We start from the raw sequence: 23,358 nt of genomic DNA, 5'->3' as shown, positions 1-23,358 counted from the left end.
CAATTGTGTTGCAATCTACATGGTTCTGGAATCCAGAGAGGTCTAGGGTGAAGGCATAAATATGGTTGCCATTCCTGTACACATGATAACTAAAGCTTTGGTCATTGATGAGGTTGTTTAGAGACAGAAAATAATGTGCAAAGAGTGCCCAGACTGAGCGTGAGACGGCTGCACTGAGGAGGTGAGCAGACTGAGAAGGAGCAACAAAAGTGGTAGGAAGAAAAGCAGACAGCCTGCTAAGGAACAGAGGATGGTCAGCAGTATGTTCAGGAAAAGAAATGTCCACTGACACATAACGCTGGTTATGGCGACAAATGGACATTGTATATCTATATACATTGTGTATATATGAAAAGAACATTTATTCTTCCCTGTTTGGGATGGCAGTATGCAAATATCATATGCAAATATCATATGCAAACAGTCTGTTTTTTATGTACATAGCTGTATATGGGACTGTAAATTGATTCATTTATATATTATTCCCAAACAGAAAAATTTTCTGAATAAGGAAATATTTATTCATGTAAAGAGGAATCATCCATTTTAATATTTTTAGTCACTAAAATTCATACCACTTTCCAAATATGTCATCAAATACAAATTACAAAATTTAGGCAGATATGATATATATTTTAAGAAGTTTCTTCTAACATTTAAGCATCTTAAGTTTAATTTTAATAAAAAAGAATGTCACTAATAGTCTAGTATTGTTTACTGTTTTAATTAATAGAATTCCAAAAATCAGGATGAATGAATTACAGAATATTCTTAAAATGCTAGAAAGACATTTAAAAATATTTTTTAAAATTTTCATAAGTTGCATTTAGTCTCATAAATGGATCAAATTTACAAAATGTATAAAACAGCCTTGATGGAAGTCTACTAGATTTACATACTTTGTAATTTAAAAGTAACTTACTAACTTGAGTTCCTCTCCATAGTTAAATTAAAGCAGCTACAGTCTGAAACAAACAGGGAGCAAGAAAGGATTTTAAGGTCAGAGAAGTTTTATTTTTTTCATTTCTGTATAATTCACTAAGATTTCACCCTTTTTATTATATGACATTATACTTTGGATATAAATGTAATTTATAATCACCGTATTTCCCCAAAAATAAGACCTAGCTGGACCATCAGCTTGAATGTGTCTTTTGGAGCAAAAAATTAATATAAGACCCGGTCTTATTTTAACATAATGTAAGACTGGATCTGATCTGATCTGATCTGATCTGATCTGATATGACATGACATGACATAATATAATATAACATAATACTGGGTCTTATATTAATTTTTGCTCCAAAAGACACATTCAAGCTGATGGTCCAGCTAGGTCTTATTTTCAGGGTAACACGGCATATGTATGAAACACCATAAGAGCACAGATAAAGAATAATTAGATTTTTAAAAAGACACAAAAACAAATATTGATTTCTGATAATACATAACCTAAGAATCATCTTGAATATGAATAATTGTTTTGTTAGGTGTCCTGACACTGTAGCTCTTACAAGCCAAACTACTATTTCAAGCACAAAACTCAAACATATAGTATTGTGAAATTCCAAAATGTTTAGGAACTCACCGATAAAGCCTAATTTTAAACATGAAATTGCTTATGTCTTTGAACTGCTGAGCTGAAGTACCAAAAAAATTTTGATCCATCGTCCTGCCTTTAGACAGTGTCCATCTAATCATCCCAAAGACTGTATATGCTATTTTATTTGTAAATATCTGATACGATGATTTCACAACCTCGCTTGTAATCCATTTCAATATTTAAAATTCATTTTTTCAGGAATCCTTTTTTAGGGTAAACTAGAAGGAAACAGTAAAAAAAGACTAAAAGAACTTTAAAATATTCATTCCTCTTTTTAAAAAAATCAATCAAACAAAAAAACACCAGATTTTCTCTTAGGGAATTGCACTGTCCTAAGTCAATTAAGAGAGAGTTGCGTGGAGCAGGAAGATCAAAGTCTTACAGGATTGCCTTCAGAGAGCGCTCTTTCCTGTGTGAATCCTTTGGGCTCATGGTTAGTGGTGAGCCAGGCAATCATCCTGAAGAGCTCTACTCCACGGAATCCCAAGGGAAGGTCTTTCCTCAAAGCTCACAGCATCTCCCTTGGCTGGGCTCAAGTATCTACCCTCTCAGAGGCTTTCCTGCTTCTTTTGGTCTCCCTGTCTTCACTATGAACCCAGAGATCTCATTACTGTAAGAAACAAACAAAGGAAACCACCCTGCAAGTGTAAAGTGGTATAGAATTCTAGCATCTTTCTTGTGTATTACCATCCCCAGGTAAGCCCTCAACTTTTCATCTTCTCTCTCTGCGCCTCCTTCCACTAACACTGGATGTATTCTGACAAACCCCTGGAACTGGAGATCATTTCTAGAGAGCCCTGTTGTACACGCATCAGATAAACAAACCCCTCAAAACCCAATTACAATGTATTATCATATTAATATATGAGCACTCTTTTATATTTGCATTTTAAAAGGCACTTTCTTCAGATAAAAATCTTATCACAAAAGCACCTTGATAAGCCAGTGGGGAAGATCATTTTTGCTCAGAAACTGGAGGGGGGGGAGCGGAGGTATGGAGGGGTGTTCTCATCAATAGTTTATCCATGGCAATGAGAAAGTAAGGAAAGAAAGCATTATCTTTGTGAAAAGCATTAGTTTTTGTGATTAGTTTGTCCATGGAAAATGCTAATATGCTGTGTATGCTGAGAGCTGTTGGTAAACTTTGTGTGCATTTTATTCCTTTTAACTTAATTCCTGTTACTTTTATTTGTATGTTAAAGAAAGCAAAGCTGTCTATATCGTTCTCAGTGCTTATAAAATTGATGCTGAAAATATGACAACTAAAACATGGTTTTTTTCCCTCCAAAGACCCATCAAATCTCCTGCAGCCAGGCCTATGTTCCTAGATCCTACATGTTTTATTTTTTGATGCAATTGATAACTTGTATCATGGATACAATAAAAATGGCAGATTGATTATTTTCTGGAAGGGCATTCTCTCACGCTCATGTTACTTGTTTATTATAATTCAGGATAATCAGATGACAATCTTCTGAGCTACAGAGCAGTAGAATATCTGAGTTCTAGCCCCAGATTTACCATTAAAAAATCCAGGGCAAACCACTCAATATTTTTAATGCAGATTCTAATTTCTTAATGCCCTATTCTAGGTCTAGAGCAAGGCCTGTGATTCTGCATTTCTAACTTATTTGATGATAATGCTGGTTCTCAGACCATATTTAGAACAGCAAGACCTTAAGATATCTAACTCGTGTGTGTAGATAACAGCAGTTGTACTTACTACACAGTGCACATGAGTGAGTAAAATAACAGCTGAGAAAATGTTTGAAAATTTAACACCTATGTAAATGGAAAGTTTTATTAAGATATTTCAGCACCTTGCTTTTGAAACAAACTTAATCTAACTAGTTGCAAAACAGATCAATAATTAAGAAATAATTTACTTTCCTTTTCCTTTTCTTTTTAAAGATTTTTTTTATTGAGGAAGGGGAACAGGACTTTATTGGGGAATAGTGTGTACTTCCAGGACTTTTTTCCAAGTCAAGTTGTTGTCCTTTCAATCTTACTTGTGGAGGGCGCAGCTCAGCTCCAGGTCAGTTGCCATTGCTAGTTGCAGGGGGCACAGCCCACCATCCCTTGTGGGAGTCGAGGAATCGAACTGGCAACCTTGAGGTTGAGAAGAAGCGCTCCAACCAATTGAGCCATCCGGGAGCTCAGCAGCAGCTCAGCTCAAGGTGCTGTGTTCAATCTTAGTTGCTGGGGGCAGAGCCCACAATCCCTTGTGGGACTCGAGGAGTTGAACTGGCAATCTTGTGGTTGAGAGCTCACTGGCCCATGTGGGAATCGAACCGGCAGCCTTCAGAGTTAGGAGCACGGAACTCCAACCACCTGAGCCACCGGGCTGGCCCCTAATTTACTTTTCTTAATGATTCCTCACTTTATATGTGATGTCACAATGATATTTTTTGAATTATTGAGATCTCTTAATTTATTTAAGGTGATTCAACATTTACAAATTACATGTAATGCATGGATTCTCATGAGCACAACTATTTCATAAATCTGTATGCCAATAGTTTACTGTAAACTTAAGTGACATGTGCAGTCAGATTCTATTTAATACTTTGATAATCATTCAGAGCTGTCTATCTGATCTAAAGTCTTAATAGAACTAAATTCAAAGAACTAATTTGACTGTTTTGTCCTTACTGAGTGGATGAAAGGCAGCTGCAGCACTTTCTATATATATAGAGAACATGCATTTATTATTGGACTGAAAGAACTAATGCTGGCCAGAATAGCAAATGTACTACCCTAGAAATAATGAAGTCTATTACTTTAGAAAAATAGAAAGAGTTTAGTGACTCACAAAGGCAATATCTCTTTGTCAGTTCGCAAAATTTCTTTATACTATTTTTAAGCCTGTACCTAGTCCAAGCCAGAACTTATGGTCAGATATTAAAAACAAATAGTTCTAATTTAGTGAACTATATGAAGCCAAACTCTTTCAGTTGATGAAGAGAATAAGAAAGAGAACGCTGAGTGTGTGTGTGTGTGTGTGTGTGTGTGTGCGCGCGCGTGTTAATGTGAGGACTGGTTTTTGCCAACCATTGTAGTTCTGACAAATTTACATTGAGCCAGTGAATCTCAGAATAAAAACAGTACATGGATCATTTAGGAACGGTAAGCAGAGACGCTGGAATAAAACCACAGGTGCCTTGGATATGAGGATCAAGAGTTGGCATGAAGTATTTATTAAGCTGTATCTAAAAAGCATACCAACAGTTCAAGTGATTTTTGCAATTTGGCCTCTGGACAGAAAAACAAAAATAAAAGTAAAAAACCTAGTTCTGACTAAATTATTATACAGTTAAGAAAAAAATGGTTCCTATAAGTTATAATTTAAGAAGAAAAAATATATATACTTCTTTGCTCCGCTAATTGATCTGAATGTCAATAGCCTGGCCCTTTCATCCTACTCCCCTTCCCAGTAATTGATCAGTTGGAAACATTTTATAAAACGTGATCTTTTTTTTTCCTGATGTTAATGGCTCCCTGTTTATATGACTGTGGCATTGATTATAAAGACATTTGTTGGATTCTAGTTTTATACTTATACATTTATAGGAACACAGCAAGGATTAGGAGATACTCTATATATTTTCTCAATTTATTGAGTAGTAAAACCAGGAACAAAGAAAAGAGAGAAGTCAGAGATTGGATGACAGTAAAGTGGTTTTGATTGAATCCAGTTCAGGAAGACAGTTAACTACTTCCAAAAGTATTTATTTATAAGAGTCCTGGCCATAAACTGTATATTTGAGCCATATTTGACTAAATATTAAAGCTGTTTGATGTACACACATGTTCATAACAGCACGATTTGCAAAATAGCCAAAAGACAGAAACAGTCCAAATGTCCATCAGTAGACAAATTGATAAACAAATTGTGATACACACACACACACACACACACACACACACACACACAATTGAATATTATTCAACCAGAAAAAGGAATGAAATACTGATACATGCCTCAATATGGATGAATCTCAAACGCATTATGTTACATGAAAAAAGCCAGACAAAAAGGTCACATATTGCATAATTCCACTTATATGAAATGTCCAGAATAGGTAAATCCACAGATACAGAAAGCAGATTGGTGGCCAGGACTCTGATAAATACTTTTGGAAGCAGTAAACTGTCTTTCTGAACTGGATTCAATGAAAGCCACTGCATCGTTAACGGGGTAGAGAGAGGGGACAAAGGGGACTGACTGCTTACTAGGTATGGGGTTTCCTTCTGGGGTGACAAGGATGTTTTAGAACTTAGAGGTTGTATAACATTGTGTTGTATAACAGTTGTATAATATTGTGAACATATTAAATGCAATAAATTCTTCACTTTAAAATGGTTCCTTTTGTTATGTGAATTTCACCTCAATAAAAACAGTTTTAGAATGAGCAAACATAAGTGTAATTAACACACAGTGCCTACTCAGCATGGTGCCTGCACAATAGTAGGCGTTCAATAAACATTTGGTGAGCGATGAATGAATAGTAACATTAGAGTTCTCTTGCTACGTGGTCTCTTTTCAGAAGGTCATCTTTCAGATTTTTGGATTATCACCCCCTTTCTAGAAACAGTGAAACCAGAAAGCATTATTGAAATCATAGAACTTAGAAGGGGAAGAAATATTAATCTAACATTGGTCTAACATTATTTTACAAGGCCCACAGATGTGTCTGCCGTTAATTAGTGAGCCAGCTAGTCTCATTAATAGACTGGAACACAGGCTCCAGATGTCCAGCTCTTTGCTGCGTCTCACTGCTCCAACCACCACCCAGCATCCCTGAGAAGGGTGGAGCCTGGTGGAGGAGGAAAGAGCTGGCCAGACAATGGCTGTAATAAACTTAGTTTACTCTTGTGGATCAGGACTCAAGCCATATTTGGGTGTGGAGGGAACACAGATGTACTAAGAGGAGGAAAAACAAAGTGGGTGGTAAATAAATTATCAAAAGTACAAAACGCAAAGATCCCAATGGTAGATGCAATTTTGTTCCCAAGAGGCAGATATCTAGAATTGTTAACTTTTTTCATAAGAGAGGTTAAGTTTGCTGGAAAGGGGCTAGAAGTAGGTCCCATGTAAAGCCAAGGAAAATAAATACATGTATATCTCATCCAAATGTATTAACATTATTTAAAATTTGATAGCATTTAGGGATAAAAAGTCTATTTCCGAGGAAGCTTGGCTAACAGTAGAGGGCTTATATCCTTGTGTTTTGTAAAAAGGCAATTTCCTTGAAGGTGAGTTCATTTTTGATTCTACTTTAGAATTTCCATTTTTAAAAATCCATCATAAGGAGGCTTTTCCTATAATAAAGAGATGGAAGTTAACATTAAAAGTATACTAGAACACTACTTTTTTTATGAATGCTGAAACAAATGTGAACCAAGCTTTTAAAGTGTGTGTGTGTGCGCGTGTTGAAGTTCAGCGCTGATGGAAATGTGCCAAGGACTGTAATACTAAGAACGGGCTCTGAGCCAAGTGCCTTTGGTTTTAGAGATGAGCACGAGCCAGAGAATGCTCTCAGTACTAGGGGAGGTTGTTTGAAGTTGAGGAGGTCAGCCTATTTGATGCCCAGGAGCAGAAAGAAACAATGGTTCTCTGATAATTAGGATAGTAATCCCAGCAGGGAGCCCATCATCTTTGTTTTCGCTCAGACAGAAGTGTCTCCGGGCTATGGCTTAATCTTGGGAGCCCTCTAACTTTGAGGAATCATGATATCTTTGTGTGGTTCAAGCCAATCTGCCTGCTTACTTAGCAAACTTCTTCCATAAACAGACATTACAGAAGGTGAAATTCTACGACTTAATCCTTGTTCAAAGCGTCTTGTAAACCATAGCAGCAATAACACTGGAAAATCACTAAAATGAATGTGCATTTCTCGTCAGTATACTTATGAATGTTTAATTCTTTTTTCTGTCCTTCATTCCTGTCTCTTTTGATAGCTTTTCCATTTCTCTTTTTATTATAATGCCTATTGATTCTGTTTTCTATTTCCCCAAGTCCTTCTTTCCTCCCTATTCTCATTATTAAAATACTTTTCCAGGCTCAATTCTTTAATTGTACATGCAATATTTCGAATCCTGCCATTTTCTATCCTTAAATATTAAAATCAAAGTTGAAGTCCCACTTTCAGGAATTTTTTCATGCTATATACACTCATAGAGCACAAATCTGACCTTTTGCTCGGCCTAGTGCCTATGCTGTTTTTCTCTTTATTTGTATCATTTATAGTCCTTATGGGGACATAGCCCCAGAGAGCAGTTTCCAGGCTCTCGGCCTCATATGGAAAGGCGCTGGCTCGGGTAGTGGATGGCCGTCAGCTGTGGCTGGTTGGCCGTCAGCTGTAACCATTGAGCCATTGGCCACTAACATAACTGCCGCAGCTACGTTGGGGAGTGGAGGAGAGAGGAGGAGAGTCGAGGAGAGTGGAGGAGAGTCGGTCGGTTGGCAGCAAAGCGGACAGCAGGTCGCATGTCGTGTGAACCCAGCCTCCAGTGAGACCATAGTGGTATGACTTCCCTACCTATGGCTCGTGGGTGTTCCTTTTTGGCTTCACCATATCCTGCGTTCTCTTGTGGGGAGCGGGAGCGGAGACCCCGCAGGCCGCCCAGCATGACACCTGTGTTCTTGTGCAGAGAGCGGGAGCAGAGACCCCGCATGACACCCCGCACGACAGTCCTGTTTCTATGACTTTATTGATCTGACCCTCAAATATTCCCTTTCCCATTAAGAAAGATTCATTTTTTCACTATTAAAGATTCTTTTGAAAGTGACTGTCAAACTCACATTTTAGTGATTTGCATATACTCCTAATTTAGTGGTATTACTTGAATTGATCTATTTTAAACACTTAGTTTACCTTCTATTTCTGCAAGTTCAGCTCTTATACAGAGCTAGCCCACTTTGTTGATGATGCTGCTGTCCTCCAAGTCTTTGGGCAAAATAGAGCAAATGGCTTTGAAATCTGTTAGCAGCTACTCATGTCTGGACTTTGCTCCTTCCAGAATTTCCTTGGTACTTCAGCTGGGCCTGAAGCCCCAAGCATGGTAAGTGAAGTTCTCTATTGCAGATGCTTTTCTTACTCACAGTAAACAACAAAATGTTGGGTGGAAAGATGCCATAACAGCAGAAACAAATGTTAGTGGGGAACATTGGAAAAGCAGCCTCTTATATGCAGCAAGTTCAGGAAACAATGAACAATGAAATGACCAACGCCACAGACTCACTGTACTTAAAGAGGCTGCTGGCTTCAGCACATGCCTTGCTAGATTGGTGGTGAGGATCTTACTATGCGCAGGGAAACACTTGGGGTATTTTCAGCTGTAAACTTTAGATATGAGTATTCTGATGAAGGATGATAAAAATACTTTGGATTTGTAGAAACCTCTTTCTCCCAAGAGATCATATTACTAGAATACAAATTATAGACACGGACAGGTTACTAAGAGGAAAACTGCAAAGCTCAGAGAAGTTGAGTTGACAAAGCAAGTCAGTAGCCAAGATGGAACTGAAATTTCGGTCTTTACTTATTTCAGAGAGTTGACAATTATTTGGTGAATGTAGGAAATATAGACAAGCAATAAAATGTCCCCTTTTCCCCAGATCATCTTGACCAATGATTGGGGCCTTAAATTATGCACAAAAAATTAAATGTCTAGACCGAGATTCAGAACAAATGCATACAACCATGCCACTGTTTAATCTCTACAATATAGGGGGGGGGGAATAGGACATATTTTATGAATATTTTGCTATTAAAAAGATTTTACAAAGATATAATTACGTTAAAAAGTGTGTTTGTAAAGCATAAGAGCCTATTTATATTTAAAAAATATAGTGGTTGTCATGTCATTTTATGCAGAATATTACCCAGCTTATGGAAGCCTAGAAATCCTGTGTTTTTAGTACTTATTTAAGTTGAAGATTCTCCCCATTATAGTGCAGTAAAAGGATAATGAAAATGACAACTTTATATGAAATTACTCTGAGGCTAATAGTGAAAAGAACTGAAACTTAAGATAATAATAACATTTACAGAGAAGCGAATGAGACATTTATGTCATTATGTAAATGTATAACATAAGATAATCTTTCCTTAATTAACATAAATTGCAGACTGTTTGAGCAAATTACTAATTCAGTGTAAATGAGCTGGCTGTATGACTGGTTACTTGACATTCAGTTATTTTGCACATGTTTAGTTCCATTTTATTTTTGGTTAAGAATAAAATGCATAAAATTTAAAATTTTAAAACAAATCTTTTGGGAAACAATTGGCTTCTTAGAAAGTAAATGAAAAAGTAAATGAGAAAGTAATGAAAAAGTAAAAATAGCCATAATGAAAGATATAACCCTAAATATGTGCCAGTTATTCAATATTTGATTACCTAAAATGGGGCTATGTCTTCTGAAGTATATAGTTCATTAAAATTTCTCTTGCTTAGTCAAATTTCCAATTAGTAGATAAACTCAATCTCCCTATCCTTGACCCATGATCAGCTGGGAAATTACTTACTATATTATTAGACTTTTAGTGGTATCATAATTATAACCTTTGTGATTTATCAAAATCTGATATTTACTGGTACTTTTACCCTTTTTTCCAGAAAATGCTAGATTCTTAGAACACTTAACAACTATTTTATCTCTTCTAATATACCATTATTGTGTATTTTTCTCCATATTTTAAAGACCAAAAGTCATTATTATTACTGTTTATGCGGTAAATACTCATTTAGATTTACCCAAATGTTTAAATTCCATGCTTTCTACACCTCCAATTGGGATAATTTTTTTCTACCTAAAGAATATACTGTTAACATCACTAATCATCAGAGAAATGCAAATAAAAACCACAATTAGATATCACCTACCCCAGTTAGAATGGCTATCATCAATGAGACAAATAGTAACAAGTGTTGGAGAGGCTGTGGAGAAAAAGGAACCCACAAACACTGTTGATGGGAATGCAGACTGGTGCAGCCGCTATGGAAGGCAGTGTGGAGGTTCCTCAAAAAATGAAGACTAGAATTACCATATGACCCAGCAATCCCTCTCCTGGGATTTTTTGTGTAGACAAAAAATCTGAAAACATTTATCCATAAAGAGATATGTGCTCCAAAGTTCATTGCAGCTTTATTTACAATGTCCAAGACTTGGAAACAACCAAAGTGTCCTTTGATAGATGACTGGATAAAGAAGTTGTGGTATATATGCACAATGGAATATCATTCAGCTATAAGAAAAGACGAAATGGTACCATTTGCGACAACATGGATGGATCTTGAGATTATAATGCTAAGCAAATAAGTCAGGCAGAAAAAACTAGAGAACCATATGATTTCACTGATATGTGGAATATAAAACTGAAAATAACAAAAGAACAAGACAAACAATGAAGAAACAAAGACTGATAGACATAGAGAATAGTTTAGTGGTTACCAGAGGGTAAGGGGGAGGGGGAACCTAGAAGAGGATAAACGGGGCCAAATATGTGGTGATAGCAGAAGAACTGGCTCTAGGTGGTGAGCACATAATGTAAGATATAGGTGATATATTACAGAATTGTACACCTGAAATCTATGTAACTTTACTAACAATTGTCACCCCAATAGACTTTAATTAAAAAGAATACCCTATCATATTCCCTTAGTGTAGATGTGCATGTGACTAATTCTCTCAATTTGTTTGTCTGAAAATATGTTTATTTCCCCTTCATTATTAAAGAATACTTTCATTGTATATGAATTTCTAGTTTGCTTATTTTCCTTCAGTGCCTTGAAGTTATCATACCATTGTCTTCTGACTTCCATTGTTTCACTGAGAAATTAGCTGTTGGGTCTTAGTCTAATTATTCCTTCTTTTCCTCTGGCTGCTTCCTCCACATTCCTGGCTGATTTTTAAAATATTTTTTTTCCTTTACCTTTTTATTTCATAATTTTTTTCTGAGATGGAGTTAGGTCTGGATTTCTTTTGGTTGATCCTCGTTAGAGTTTGTAGGGATTCCTGAATTTTTAACTTATCTTTCATGAGTTTTTGGATAATTCTCAATCATTATCTCTTCAAATATGTCTTTTCCTAGTCTCTCTCCTTTTCTTTGGGATTCAATTATATCTATGAGTTTTTTCACACTTTAACCTCTTTGCGTCATACCTTTGTGAGTGTAATTTCCATCCTGTTTACTGTTTGTGCTTCGTTCTCAATAGTTTCTCTTGTTCTAATGTGTCTAATCTGAGTTTTAATTTCAGCTGTTCATTTTTCATTTCTAGGATTCCATTTGGTAATACTTTCAACTCTTTTATGCTCTTTAGCTCCAGAAACTTTCAATAATGTATTTTACCTTCTTGAACATGGTAAAAATACTTATTTTAAAGTCTATTTCTGATAAATCTAATGGACCCTGAGGACATGTTTCTGTTGTCTGTTGTTTCTGCTGGTTATCAATTATGTTGTCTCCTTGGGCACCTGATTATTTTTTTATAGTATGCTAGACACTGTACTTGAAAATGCTTATAAAAATAAGTTTATGCCTATGATAATATTATATCATATCACATAGTGAATTTATTTTCCTTCTGCCAAGTTCTGGGACACTGGCAATCCTGAATAAACTTAATGAATTTCTAGAAATTGAGATGACATGAAATCTAGTTCCTTTAAGAACTGATCTATGTTCTGTTCATGAGTTTCCCCAGGGTTCAACACTTTGAGATTCCAACCCAAACACTGGGAGCGGTTTACCATGGCTACTCCTCTGTTGTGAATCCTTGCAGATCTTGCATCCCAATTTTTATCATCCTAACTCCATGAGGCTATTAAAAGTACTAATCAGAATCTTTGTTTTATTCCTATAATTGGCATATGTTTCCAGGGGAAAAGTTGCTATAAATAACAAGCTTATCTTTTGGGATTTTCAGCTTCTCTCAGATAGTACTCTGAAAGTCTTTATTGTGTCTTTGATGTCTTCAAGCAAGTGTTTTTCTTTTTTCGTTTTTGGAGTATTTATCTATTTATTTTTGTTTGCTTTGGTTTTGGCATTTTCCCAGTATTTCAAGTTGTCTCAGCAGGAGAATTGGTCCAAATTACATAGTTTCTAATTACTAGAGGTAGAAGTTGATCGGGTACTAAGGCATTTTAGACACAATCAGCTGAAGATAAATATATACATTTGGAGACTGCTAATTGTCACCTCATTCTCAATCTAACACATTTTCCTGAAGACTCCCAATTATTCAGGAATGTAAGTTAATTTAGGCCAAATCAAGAACTTTAGTTCTGCTCTAAAGTGGACACACTGGAAGTAGAATGTCAGTTCTCATGATGGAATTAGGCACTTTGAAGTGTATATCCATATGTGTGACTGGCATCCTTTAGGTTACAATTGGCTGCTAGACATAGACAGACTTTGTGTAGGTGTTTGCCTCATAAACTTAAAGCCTAAGGTGATTGTTGATTTGCACAGGGGTCTCTCTGAAACCAGTGACTCACCATATGATGTGAAGAGAAAACCAAAAAAGAAACATTTATGGAGGAAGGTAAACAGCTGATGATCTACGATAAGAACAAAGAATGTTCTTTAGTTGTAAAAGGAAAGATTTTATTTAGAGGTAAAGAAAAATTTTGTACAGTAGGGGTTAGGAAACATTGGTATTGGTTACTAAATTTATGGAATCTTCATCTCTAAAATTCCTCAAATAAGAGAAATTCACATCTATATAAAAGGTTTCAAGAGGAGTCTTTGCATAAAAGATTGGAGAAAATGAAGAATTTTAAAAATTCTTTCCTGAACAATTTAGTTTAAAAAATAAGATGAAAAGGTGGAAATAAAAACGTTCCTGAGTGTGAAGACTAAGTATTATTAAGATGTCGATTTTTCTGAATTGTATGGATCTAATTAACAGGTCTAATAAATTAAATATGGTTTTAAAATAATTCTAATTATGCAATAATAGGTGAAGATGTTTCTCTTTAAAGAAATATTGAAGCTAATGACATATCTAATAATGAAAGACTAGATGCTTTCCCCATAGGATCAGGAACAAGACAAGGGTATTTATTCTTGCCACTTTTATTTAACACTGTACAGAGATTCTAGTCAGGGAAGATTCAAAAAGAGTAAAACTAACTCTATTTGCAGATGACAAGATAGTGTAAGAAAGTTCTAAAGAATCGACTAAAAAACTTTGATATATGAGTTCAGCAAAGTTGTAGAATATAAGCTCATTAGACAAAAATCAATTCTATACAAAAATCAATTCAATATACTTCTATGCACTAGCAATAAACAATCATAAAATGGAATTAAGAAGCTGATTCCATTTACAATAGTATAAAAAAATACTCAGGAATAAATTTAAGTAAAGAAGTGAAAACATTCTGAAAACTACAAAAGTTGTTGGAATAAATTAAAGATTTAGGTAAATGGAACAACAACTCATGTTCATGAATCAGGAAACAATATTGTTAAGATAGCAATAATCTTCAAATTGATCCACAGATTAATGCAATTACTATCATCATCCAAAATTACTTCTTTGTAGAAATTGACAAGCTGATCCTAAAATTTATGTGAAAATTCAAGGGACTCAGAATAGTTAAAAAATATCTTGAAGAAGAACAACAAAGTTGGAGGACTCACTTCCCAATTTCAAAACATATTACAAGCAACAGTAATGAAGACAACATGGTGCTGACATAAGGATGGACATACAGGTCAATGGAATAGAACTGTGAACTAGAAATAAACCCTCCCATTTAGAGTCGTATTGATTTCCTGCAAGAATGCCAAAACAATTCAATTGGGAAAAGAATAGTCTTTTCAACAAATGATGCTGGGACACTGGATAGACACATGTAAAAGAATGATTTTTGACCTCTACCTCACACCATGTAAATAAATAAACTGAAAATAGAACAAAGGCCTAATGTAATAGCTAATAAAATCTCAGAAGAAAAGATAGGGGTAAATTTTCATGACTTTGGATTCAGCAATGTTGTCATAGATATGACACCAAAAGTACGATCAACAACAACAAAATATTAATAGATAAATTGAACTTCATCAAAATTAAAAACATTTATGTGTCAAACCACACTATCAAGAACATGAAAAAACAACTCACAGAATGGGAGAAAATATTAGCAATTCATATATTGGACAAGGACTTGTATCTAAAATAAATAATAAAAAGGCAAATGACCCAACTAAAAAATGAGCTAAGAATCTGAAGAGACATAACTCCAAAGAAGATATACCAGTGGCCAATAAGCACATAAAAAGATGCTCCATATCATTAGTCGTCACAAATGCAAACAAAAGCCACAATGAGATATTACTTCATACCCATTAGAATGGCTATAATAAAAAATGTAGATAATGAAAAGGGTTGGTAAGGATGTGGAGAAATCAGAACCCTCATTCACTACTGATGAGAATGCAAAGTGATGTAGTTACTTTGAAAAATAGTCTGACAATGTTTCAAAAGTTAAACATAGGTAGAACAATTCTACCTCTAGGTATATACCTAAGAAAAATGAAAACCTATGTCCACACAGAAACTTGTACATGAATATTTTTAAAAGCATTATTCATAATAGCCAAAAGGTGGAAACAACCCAAATGTCCATCAAATAATGAATGGATAAACAAATTGTAGTATATCCATACAATGGAGTATTATCTGGCCATAAAAATAAATACTAACACATGTTACGGCATAGATAAACCTTGAAAACATGTTAAGTGAAAAAAGCCACTCACAAAGGACCATATATTATATGATTTAATTTATATGAAATGCCCAGAATCATCAAATCTATAGAGACAGGAAGTAGATTAGTAGTTGCCTCGGGTGGGGGTAGGAGGTGGGAAGGTTGAGGGGTGATAGTTAATGGGAACAGGGTTTCTTTTCAGGGCAATGAAAATGTTCTAAAATTGTGATGATGGCCGCATATATCTGTGATATACTAAAAAATATTGAATTGTACACTTTAAAAAGGTGAATTGTATGTGAGTATATCTTAGTAAAGCAATACCAAAAAATTTTAGATGTTAAAAGGTGGGCCTTTTTCATACTGACATACCATAGTCAGATCAGTAACATTTGTGCAGAAAGCAATAATGGTAAAGGTAAATGTCTTTAAAGTTAATCTAAATAAGGCAAAACCTGGAAAAATAAGGCGAAGGGAATCTGTACTTAGTTGAGATTGTATGTAAGGAAAGAGAATACAGTAAGTCCTTCTTACATTCTCCATAGGGTCTACTATTAACATTTTAAATACAAAAGGCTTCACAATTAAGTTCGCAAACTCGTTGCAATGATATTGCTAACCTTTTTTTATATCAGAGGGATTATCCATTATGAATTTATACCAAATGGACAAACAGTTAACCAAGGTTACTATTTTGAAGTGCTGAAAACGCTGTGTGAAAAAGTTAGAAAAAAACGCCCTGAACTTTTCGCCAGCAATTCATGGCTCTTGCATCACGACAATGCACCAGCTCACATGGCACTGTCTGTGAGGGAGTTTTTAGCCAGTGAACAAATAACTGTGTTGGAACCCTCCCAACTTACCTGATCTGGCCCCTAATGACTACTTTCTTTACTGAAGATAAAGGAAATATTGAAAGGAAGACATTTTGATGACATTCAGGACATCAAGGGTAATACGACAGCTCTGATGGCCATTCCAGAAAGAGTTCCAAAATTGCTTTGAATGGTGGACTAGGCACTGGCGTCAGTGCATAGCTTCCCAAGGGGAGTACTTCGAAGGTGATGGTAGTGATATTCAGCAATGAGGTATGTAGCACTTTTTCTACAACGAGTTCTTGAACTTAATTGTCAGACCTCATACAACACGTATAATGAAACCAGTTTTACCATTGATACAAACAAGTTAGGCTCTTCTGGCATCTCAAACAACATTATTTGAAGACTTGCTGTACATGTAATTTCAGTAAAAAAAAAAAAGAGCCTTGATTTAACTTACTTTATTGTCTATATATTTTAGCGACAATATTTTAGTGATTTTTGCTGCTTATGTACAGTTAGTCTAGCTGAATATATCATGCAATCTTAATCCAGAAAATAAGATACTCCCAGAGGTTTGAAAACATTATGTCTCTCTAACAACTAGAACCAGTTTGACATAGGTATGAACACTGAGAGAGATACTCTCCTTAATGCATTCAGAATTTGTTCCAATATAGCTATAAAACTAGCATAAAATACTGAAATGTATGTGTTCAATATGACTTGCTATGAATAGGTCAAATCATGAGCCTTGTATTTTTTGTCTTGAATGCAATATAAAAATGGACTTGAACACTTCCTTAAAAATGACAGATGGTTTAACTTTGATTCATTGGTGTATGTTATGAAATAAAGATGGTACTTCGGGAATCCTTTTCATAAGATTCTGGTCTCATTTTTCACATCAAGCTGTGTGATGTAGGCTTGATAATTTAAAACACAACTGTAAAATGGAAATGAATTCACCTATCACATGGAGAATGTAAGTATCTATGAAGAAAGTAACTTGTTGTAGGAGGCAGAAGACCAAGCTGCACAGAGACTTGGAGGCTAGAATCAGGATTCTTTCATCTATTAGGAATAATCTCTTTTGAGAGACCCGAACCAAGTCCTTTTTTAAGGTCTTAGTATCATCGTGTGTACATGTCACTGCAATCATTACTAGTGTCCAAAATTGTTTACACGACCAGCCCGGAGGGAATTTCCTAGTTTTTGTTTTTGTGTTTGTGTTTTTATAGCTTGGTTCCCAGGATAAACTGCAGATGAAGCATGTGTGAGGCAGCTAAAACTGATAGAAAGCCAGCCCCATCTTGAATAGTCATGGGACAGACCTGGGGTAAAAGAGCTTCCAGAGACTGAGACAGAAATCCCTCAAAAGGGAGAGACTAAGAAGGAGATCCCCAAAATTCTTACGTATAAATTCTGCCCAAGGCTGACCTCTGAGCAACACGTACACAGGTCAGACTATGAGCAGTTCCCCTAAAATAAACGATCTGAACTGAGATTTGAGCTTCTACCCACCATAGGCAAGAAAGAGCTTGCAGTTTGTCTAACCAATTAGTATCTTTCTTAAACACACCTTCAACACTCTTGGGAGAAATATGGAAGAAGCCAGATTCCCAAATCCACAACATTTACTACACCCAGGATACAATCCAAATTATCCTGACATTCAAAAAATTAGGGAAAAGACAATCTCAGACACTCCAATTCCCATATGACCCAGATGTTGGAAATATCAAAACCTTTAAAGCAGCTATTGCAATTATGCTCAATGAGGTAAAGAAAAATGTGATTGTAATGAAAGAATAGGAAATCTCAGCAGAGAAATACAAACCATAAAGTGAATAAAATGGAAATTCTAAAACTGAAGAATTCAATATCTGAAATAAAAATTTCACTGGATGGACTTAATAGCGGAATGGAGATGACAGAGGAAAGAGTCAGAGACTTGAAAACAGGTCAATAGAAATTCTTCAGTCTGAAGAACAGAGAGGGAAAAAGAGTTCAAAATAAAAAGCACAGCACCACAAGGATCTGTAGAATAGTATCAAGCAGTCTATCGAGTTTTAGCTGCTCACCCAGGCTTCATCTATAGTCTACCTACAACCAAGCTTCAACAAAAACTCAGGAAATTCACCCTGGGCTAGATATGGCTTCCAAATTTTAATTTCTTTCCAACATTTGCTGCCTTTTGTTCACTCTGCAGAGCTCTCAGGTGGTTAGTTTTTACATTTTGTTATTTGGTTGGAGTTTCAGTCTGTTAGGAATTTACTCCTCTATGCCGGGAGAGAAACTTTTCCATATCTTAAGTTATAAAGTCACGTTGTAAGAAGAAACTTTAGCTAAATAGACACAAAGTTTAGTGACAATCAATGGAAGTAAAATAAGCCCTGGTACTAGACATTTCTTGATGAGAGAGGAAAAGTGTTTTTGTCCATTCTTGTAGCAATGCCACAACTGGCCAACCTGTTCACGGTCTTTCTAGGGTTGTTCCCAAAGGCAAGAAAAACTGAATAAGCTGGGCATGATTCCGTCATGAGGCTTTCAGCTGTCCCTCACAGCATGGTTTATAGTACATCACTGAGATGGCTCAGAACCTCTGGCTTTTTCATGGTCAGCACCATGAAATTAATAATGGTCACCAACGAATTAATAATGTTGCAGCAAAAATTTCCCAGAGCGGACATCACTTGAATAGTGCTTTCTAGGTGGCAGAGGTCATTTACCTCAGAGACGCTTCAAAAGCATTCATTACTGTATTTTTGTTTTGAAGGATGGAAGGGCAAATTGCCTGTAGGCTGTACAAATCACTGTGGTTAACGTGTTATGGGACAACCAGGGCCCCTAGGAGTACTAATGGCATGTTAGAAGGCATCTAATGACACACTATATAGGATGTTGGACATATATAAATACCAAACTTGTCAGAAACATTATTTTTTTCATTGTTCCCATGTTTACTAAGGAAGTAATCTCAATAAAACTTGGCAAGTCTGAAAATGTCCCAAGATCCTTAAATTGGCCTGTACTTTTTATAATGATAGTTATGGGTAAGAGATAATGTTCACGATTGTGAGGGAAGGTTGTGCCCTTTAGATTTCAAATCTTGTGTTGTTTTTTTTAATAGGCAGCTTTAGGTCATGTTTAAATATTTCAAAGCAGTATTTCTCAATATGTGGCCCAATGACATCCTGCATGAAAATCTGTGGTGTGCCTAAAATTCAAATTCCTAAACTTACCTCAGCCCTAGAGAATTAAAATCACAAGTAGGGAGGCTAGGAGGAATAAAACCCTTCAATTTGGATGTTGACAAGCTCCCACAGGTGAGTCTCATGCACATGAAAGAGAAAAACTATACAGGCACACCTCATTTTATTGCGCTTTGTTTTATTGCACTTCACAGGTGTGGCATTTTTTTTAACAAATTTAAGGCAAGACTCTCTACCAGCAAAAAGACTACAACTCGCTGCAGTAGGGTGGCCTGGAACTGAACCCACAATATCTCCAAGGTATGCCTGTATTATGTTCTCAGATATTCTTCAGCATAAAAATGACAGTAAAATGATTTAATAAATCCTGAGATTTTTTTTTATTTAATACATCTACTGTATATCTCTGAAGTACAGAACACCATGCTAGGTGCTGGTGGGATATAAACGTGAGTAAAGCATGGAGGTTCCAGTCCTGGAGGTGATTCTGCTGAAGGGAGAGTTGAGTGCCCAGAATAGCTTGATTAGGAAAAAAGCACTGAAGGTTCTAATTAGAGTTGTGATTTGGAAAGAACGCGTCTCAGGTCCTAATGTTAATGAGTTTCTCGAGGTATCTGGATGTCAAAAAAAAGTCAAGTTTATGAGGGACTACATTATAGATGCATCTCAGAGACAACTATAATGTCTAAGACCCACAAAAAGAATAGAATTCCAAAAGGTATTTTAAAATGAATTTCCTCAGTGTCTTCGTTGGGTTCCTAGAAGCAGAGCCTCACAGAGATTCATGTGCAATTGGTTTATTGAGAGAGTGCTTTCCCAAGACAGAAAAAGGAAGTGAGAATAGAAGGAGAGGGCAGGAGAAGAAGCCATACAAAGGTATAGTTTCAGGAAAGGTCTAGCCTCAGCCTCCCCAGACCCTGCAGGGAGAACTTGAGTGGGGAGCAAGAGTGAATACTTGCCACAGAAGCTTTCCCGCATAACAGCACAGCAACCAATTGGCCACGAGCCACTGCCAGCAGGCTGCCAGCCCTCCCAATCATCTCCTGCCAGCCAAGGGCAATCCTCCCCGAAAGAAAGTGGCTGTGAGCCAGTAGCTGCCAATATTCGTGGGGATGGGTGCACTGCCCAGTAAGGGAATCAGGGAGGACACAGAGGCATGGGTCACACTCACCCAGTGGCTGAAATGACTCTTCCTTTATGCTGCACTGACTTTTTTTTTTTTTTTTTAACATTTTTTAAATTAATTTCAGGTGCACAAAACAATGTAATAGTTAGACATTTATCATTTATATCCCTCACACAGAGACAACCCCCTTCCCCCATCCACTACCCCTCTGACATCGCACACAGCCATTACACTTCCACTGTCTCTATTCCTAATGCTGTACTCCGCTTCTTGTAAATATATATATATATATATATATATATATATATATATATATATATATGTATATATATTCATATATATTGTAGTTGACATTCATTATTGTTCAGCTTCAGCTTCAGGTGTACAGTGCAGTGATCAGGCATCTACATCATCCCTGAGGTGGTCTCCCTAATGGGACAAGTGTCTATCGGATACCCTACAAAACTCTTTACAACATTATTGATTACATTCCCCAAATTGACTTTCGTATCCCCGTGGCAATCTTGTGGTTACCGATTTGCGGTGACTCTTCTGCTCAGGCTCTGTAGTCACACCACTCGGGTTCAAACCTCAGCTTCCTCCCTCATTTCCTGTCTTACATTAGCCTCCCCGTGCTTCAGTATTCTCATCTTTTAAAATGTAGTTTATAAAGTTAACTAACAGAAGACTGTTGAGCAGGTAATCAGTTAATCCACACCAAGTGTTTTGCGTGGTGCCTGGCATATAGTAAGCACTCAATAAACTTTAGCAAACATTAGCTATTATTTTCACTCCCTTACCACACTCCTCACTAAGACCTTCATTACTCTGTCTAGGATTTTCCCTCAGTTTCATGCCTGGTTTCTCTGCCTTAGTCATTGCCTCCCCCTCCACCAAAACACACTAAACAGACACATACACCTTTTTCAAACTGCCCTACACACATAAGCACACATACCAGGGTTCTCTTCCTAAAAATTTCCTTTCATCGTATTATTTCTCTGCTCAAAACTCCATTACCTCTACGATAAAAACCCTGATTTTAGCCTGCAGTTCAAGTTGTTTCACAGCGTGGCTCTTCATTATTGACTTCCCAGTTTTATCTGTTGCTATTCTTTTACACCAATGGTCCTCAAAATTTTGGTCTCATGACCTGTTTTCGTTCTTAGGAATAGGTTATATCTATTGATATTTACCATATTTGAAATTAAAACTGAGAACGATTGAAAAGAGTTATTGATTGATTCACTTAATAATAAGCATGTGTTATCATAAACAAAAATTTTATGAAAAATAAATGTACTTGTATTTTCCAAATTAAACCAATTTAGTGAAAAGAATATCACTCTTTTTCACTTTTTCCAATCTCTTTAATATCTAGCTTAATAGAAGACAGCTGCCTTTTGATAGCTGATTCTGCATTCAATACGCTGTTTTGGTTCAAGTATATGAAGAAAACCTGGCCTCATGCAGAAATGCAGTTGGAAAAAGATCTACTTAGAAAACTTTACAGACAACTGTAGCTATTCTTCTGTGATACAATACCAATATGTGACAAGTGGTCATTTCTCAGCGATTAGGTACAATGAACAGACTCACACTGTATCAATGGTCTGTTCATACTGTTACCTTACAATCCACTGGGCTATTGCACCCTCAGAGGACCTTTTACTTGTGCGTGATTTCCATCTCTCAGACTCCCTGAAGGGTCTCAGGCACGGAGTTCCCCAGACTGCATTTTGAGTTCCCCAGACTGCACTTCTTCATAAACACTGCATTCTGCCTCTCTTGTTTTTAAAATGTACCTGGGATTTCGTTTTTATTCAGTTCAGGAGACAAATTCCATTAAAAAGACAGTTGGTTTCTTCCAGTTCCCAGGCGGAGGGGGCTCTCCATGCAGGGCCTCAGGAAGCACCAGGCTCAGTCAGGAGGCAGAACCAGCCAGGGGGAAGTGTGGGCAAAGGCCTATTGTGGAGGTTTTCATGGGCAAGCCACAAAACATCCCTACTTGGAATGTTTCACTTCAAGTAAGACAGCAGTGATTATGGAAGGATCAACAAAGGCAACCCAAACTGGACAGGAGATAAAGACAGTTATTTAAAAAAATAATTCTGTATTTTAGGAAAAAAAATAGATTTTAAAAGCTAGGATCTGCTCGCCTCGCTGCTCCCGGCTCACAGCTTCCCTGCCTCGCTCCACTCCCACGTGGCAAAAGTGTCCGGCCCTACAGAGACTCAGCGGTGCATCGAGTCTCTGACGGCTGTTTTCCAGAATATGCTGGAAAGGACATTAACAAGGGCAATGTCTCCAAGACTGAGTTCTAAGCTTCATGAATACGGAACTGGCTGCCTTCACAAAGAACCAGAAGGACCCCGGTGTCCTTGACCGCATGATGAAGAAACTGGACATCAACTGTGATGGGCAGCTGGATTTCCAAGAATTTCCTAATCTTAGTGGCAGCATGGCGGTAACTTGCCATGCCTCCTTTACCTGTTCCCGGAAGTACACCTGAGGAGCCCTTGCAGCTGGCCTCCACACCATCCCTGGCCTTCCGGCCTCCGGATAATCATCGCCTCCCAGCCCACACAGAGCCTGAGCCCCGCGCCCACCACCTGAGGCAGGCCACTCCTGCTGGTAGTAATAACATATGATGGTTTTTTTTAAAACACACACACACACACACACACACACACACACACACACACACACACTCAGGAGGATGTAGCTGAGAACACATATTGAATGAATTCTGAATGCTAAAATTAGACTGCACCCTTTAAACCTAAAAGAGGTATATTTTAGGATAACTAAAAATGACTACTCCATAGCATGTGTAAATCTGGCTGTGCATTGCCCTAAAGCGATGT

General features: G+C 36.7%; 1 pseudogene; it reads left to right on the top strand.

Annotated features, from left to right (window-relative positions):
* LOC148754860 (protein S100-A11 pseudogene) overlaps window positions 1–23,107 on the top strand; it is a 31,477-nt pseudogene extending 8,370 nt beyond the window's left edge.
* The last annotated feature ends 251 nt before the right edge of the window (window positions 23,108–23,358 follow it).

The sequence above is a fragment of the Rhinolophus sinicus genome, chromosome 17, assembly GCF_057876585.1.
Source record: "Rhinolophus sinicus isolate RSI-liver-muscle chromosome 17, RSI-T2T, whole genome shotgun sequence".
Classification (NCBI taxonomy): domain Eukaryota; kingdom Metazoa; phylum Chordata; class Mammalia; order Chiroptera; family Rhinolophidae; genus Rhinolophus; species Rhinolophus sinicus.
This window is presented reverse-complemented; position numbering and strand designations above follow the sequence as displayed.